This window comes from Octopus bimaculoides, chromosome 2, assembly GCF_001194135.2.
Source record: "Octopus bimaculoides isolate UCB-OBI-ISO-001 chromosome 2, ASM119413v2, whole genome shotgun sequence".
In the NCBI taxonomy this organism is placed as follows: domain Eukaryota; kingdom Metazoa; phylum Mollusca; class Cephalopoda; order Octopoda; family Octopodidae; genus Octopus; species Octopus bimaculoides.
The window spans coordinates 189,696,822-189,701,654 of NC_068982.1; the positions used below are offsets into that span (position 1 = coordinate 189,696,822).

The following is a 4,833-nucleotide window of genomic DNA, read 5'->3' on the forward strand; positions in this document are numbered from 1 at the left end:
GTAATCGAGTAATCCTCTTCTCCAGAATTTCAGGCCTTGTGTCTTTAGTTGAAAGAATTATTATTATTATTATTATTATTATTATTATTATTATTATTATTATTATTATTATTATTATTATTATTATTATTATTATTATTATCATCATCATTATTATCAAAGTGGCGAATTGGCAGACTCGTTAGTGCACCGGACAAACCGCTTAGTGGCATTTCGTCTGTCCTTACGTTCTGAGTTCAAATTCCGCCGAGAATGACTTTGCCGTTCATCCTATAGGGATCGATATATTAAGTACGAGGTGAGGTCTGGGGTTGATGTGATCGACTGTCCCCCTACCCACAAAATCCAGGCGTTGTGCCTATAGGAGAAAGGATTACTATTATCATTATTGTTAGTAGTAATAGTAGTAGTAGTAGTAGTTTCGTGTCTAGGTTTAATGGTGCGTGAGAGACGGTGGTAAAATTTTTGTGACCCTAAAAAACGATTCCAGAACTTTCCCGAAACACGTAGATTGAATTTAACGATTGATTAAATTTTATAAACCACCGATAGGAGGATTCGTTACGTTGTTTGTTCATTTATTTACTACACAGTTATTTATTTGGGTTTTGTTTAGGTAGATGTGTGTGTATATAGATAGATAGATAGATAGATAGATAGATAGATAGATAGATAGATAGATAGATAGATAGATAGATGCGTGTATATACTTATATATCACTAGATTGATTAGACAGGGAGCTAGGATATGAGATAATGTGGGGATTGCATGGGGCTGTTGTTAAAGATTCATAAAAAGTGAAATAGTTAAGAAGGGGATGTAAAGAGAGGAGTTCTATACATAGAAGGGGTGGGAGGAGACAGGGACGAGGATGATCAAAATTTATGGTGGAGAAGGGAAAAGGCGGAGGGTGAAAGGAAAAAAAAGAAAAGAAAAATGAGAACGTGGATGCGCGACAGAGAGAAACCATGAGATAGTGTGAACGGCTCGGGCGAAGCTGTGGCCTGGGCATCGATGGTTTGGTCGGTTTTATTGAACCTCATGGTTTTCTGATATTTATTCGATCCATTTTGGGGATGATGATGAGGGGTGGCGAACGGGAAAGTCAATCTGGAAAGGATTTATATCACTCCACGATCATGGACAGACGATTTAGTTAAGCAATTTAGGTCAGAATTGGAAGCGCATTGTAGAACAACATCTGTTGATCTGGTCGATATTCTGATACTGAGATATCACTCATGTAATAGATGAAGTTGGGTATTTATGTGTTTGATATCATACTATATTAGTTTTATTTCAATTTAATTCAATCTAATTTTATTGATTATACACCAACAGTCATAAAATTCGACGGATCAACCATCAACCGAATATAATTTTTTACTCATATGAATTATAAACAGCGCAGTTGCCTCCAATAATATTTGAAATCAGAACGATTTGATCCAAATTTCAATAGTCGAAAATAATCGAAAATATTTGTCCACAAAGGAATGTAATCGCTAAGTGGTCTCTTCAACCGCTAGAAATAGCAGTAATAGTAGCTTAGTATGCAACAAATCACACCTAACCCCCTTCAAAAGGATAGGAGAGTTTAAATAATTTAGTCTTGGGTACCCCTGAAAAGACTGCTTGAAGAGACAGTGGGTGGAATAGCTTTGTCGATACGTGCCCAGTACGAGTGAAACAACCAGCCACCGACTCAAAGCGACCACAGGCTTGTGGGAGGGGTTATATAGTTGATTGTGTGTAGGGATGAATATACTAATGGTGACACCGATTTTTATCGAAAGGTAGAGTTAACCTAGCTTGCTTTCCAACCACACGGTTCTGAGTTCAGTCCCACTGCGTGACACTTTGGGCAAGTGTCTTCTACTATAGCCTCTGGCCGACCAAAGCCTTCTGAGTAGATTTGATAGACGGAAACTGAAAAAAGCCCGTCGTATATTTGTGTGTGTGTGTTTGTGTGTGTGTGTTTGTGTGTGTGTATGTGTGTATGTGTGTGTGTGTGTTTGTGTGTGTGTATGTGTGTATGTGTGTATGTGTGTGTGTGTGTGTGTGTCTGTGTTTGTCCCCCCACCATCGCTTGACAACCGATGATGGTTTGGTGTTTACAGCTCCGTAACTTAGTGATTCGGCAAAATAGACCGCCGCTAAAATAAGTACTATGCTTATAAAAAAATAAGTCCTGGGGTCGATTTCTTCGATTAAAGGCGGTGCTCCAGCATGACCGCAGTCAAATGACTGAAACAAGTTAAAGGATTAAAGAATAAACGTAAAATGGAAAGGGACATAACTAAATCCTGCAAGTCCGGTCTATTCTTCCTGGTCACATAAAATCCGGACATTCATTTGCATATTGATTTTTAAGGTCACTACAAAAACACAAAATTGCAGGGAAGAGAGGAGTTGGGATAAAAACAATTGAATTGTCCTCAAGTTCGGCCTGATATTTTAGTTTATTGTCCCCCAGAGGAATGGAAACTCAATATCGACCTCGATGGAATGCGAACGCTCAATGTAAAGTACCCAAAATAAATATCACAAGTTATTATTTCATTTTGTTCGCCGCTCCAACTGTTCCGTCAATCTGTTATCCTCATAGGGTGGCGAACTGGCAGAAACTTTAGCACGCCGGGCGAAATGCTTAGCAATATTTCGTCTGTCTTTACGTTCTGAGTTCAAATTCCGCCGAGGTCGACTTTGCCTTTCATCCTTTCAGGGTCGATAAATTAAGTAACAGTTACGCACTGGAGTCGATGTAATCGACTTAATCCCTTTGTCAGTCCTTGTTTGTCCCCTCTATGTTTAGCCTCCTGCGGGCAATAAAGAGATTAATCTGTCGTCCTCATTTACATATTAAATCGATTGAAATTATTTATTTTTTTGTACTTGTTTTGGTTTTTTTCTATTTCTATTTTGTTTTGTCTTCTTGTTAGGTCTTGGAGATGCGTGGGGTCACAGGTCAACACCTAAAACCGCCTTAGAGAAGGAGCTGGGTTCTCATTTGTTGCAGGTATTTATCTTTTTTTTTTATCCCTTCTTTTGTGTAATGACTATTTATTTTCAGTAAACATTGCAGGAAAAATAGAGACACCATTCCAGGAACTACCATTCCTGGAATTATCATTGCAAGAATTACCATTCTTAGATATACCGGGAATCTGCACCAAGGAGTCTACACAGCTATCACAGGAATCTACAAAACTATCCAACTTACTAGAAATAACAATCGAAACTTTCCTTGAAAGAAATTCAGGATGCTACAAATTCACGTACCGCTCTCACAATTCTTGATAAAGGTTTCAACAGGAAGCCATGATGCCCCACGGGTATCATTATGGTTTCGACACCTGAGCAGTACCATTCAAGCTTGGATGAGAATATCAAAGATTGATATGAGCGAATATCTAGATATAGATAGATATACTTTATATATGTATGTATGTATGTATGTATGTATGTATGTATGTATGTATGTATGTATGTATGTATGTATGTGTGTGTGTGTGTGTGTGTATGTATGCTTTATGTAGATTGTAATCCGTCGTCAGATTTAACATTGTCACTTGATTCTTGGGTACCCCTAACGCAGCAGATACTTCTCTGCTGTTAACATTTCACCTAGATTTCCGGTTTGAATTTGAACAATGTGAGGGTCATGGCTAGAATGTCCTTGGCAGTAGTAATTTTACTCGGTCATAGCTGATCTTAGACTAAACAACAACAGCAACGACAACAACATCACTCTCCACTACAAGCACAAAGACCACTACGACTCCCACGACACCGACCATCAACACTATCACCGCAACTACCACCACCAAACCACTATCACTGCAGCCACCACAATTACCACAACCGCCACAGCCATTGCAACCACTACGACAACCACTACGACCACCACAAATATCGCCAATACCAACACCACCATCAACACCTTGAACGGCATACTGAATTGTTTTCCTTTCCTTTCTTCCTCCACCAATCTTGTAGATCCCCCAATCTGGGGGGAAGCGGTTTTCTTCGCCTCATAGTAAATTGGCAGATAAATAAAATATATATATATATAATTAAAATAAAGAAAAATAAAAAAAAATTATCGGAAACTTTTCGAAAAATAAATCGTCCCTCTGCACAGAATGTCAAAGAAAATGATTCTGCTATCATGGCTGTTATATTGTTGTTGTTGTCACTATTTGTGATAGTGATGGTGGTGGTAGTGGTGGTGGTGGTGGTAGTGGTGTTGCTGTTGATATTTCTGTTGTTGTTGTTGTTGTCCTTATTGCTACTGAGGTTGTTGACTGTGATACAATAGCAAAGCTAGAGAATGGCTGAGTCGACCTTAAAAATATAATTACATGATTAAATAATTATCCAATTAACCCCTACAGGTAACGAACAGAAACTCAACTGAAAACATTTGTTTAGACACTTACAGACTCTCTCTCTCTCTCCTTTTCTCCCTCTCTCTCAGTCTCTCTCTCAGTCTCTCTCTCTATCTCTCTCTCAGTCTCTCTCTCTCTCTCTCTCTCTCTCTCTCTCTCTCTCTCTCAGTCTCTCTTTCACACACACACACTCCTACAAACATACGTACGCGCACGAACACACAAGTTAAAGAACGCACGCATGTAGACATGCTCACGCGATACATTCATTCAGGCATGCGTACACCCATGCATTCACCCATGCATACAAATACATATAAATACACACATAATTACAAATACATATATATGCATACCTACATACATACATACATGCATACATACATATATATGCATATATATGTATATATACATATATATATATATATATATATATATATA

At 38.3% G+C, this 4,833-nt stretch overlaps 1 long non-coding RNA gene across 1 annotated transcript in view; it reads left to right on the forward strand.

Moving 5' to 3' along the window:
- The window catches only part of LOC106875877 (uncharacterized), a 266,180-nt gene extending 263,159 nt beyond the window's left edge, over positions 1-3,021 (forward strand). The window contains exon 4 of the long non-coding RNA XR_008263507.1: positions 2,944-3,021. This is a non-coding gene — a long non-coding RNA (uncharacterized LOC106875877). The remainder of the gene's footprint in view (positions 1-2,943) is intronic.
- Positions 3,022-4,833: the final 1,812 nt, after the last annotated feature.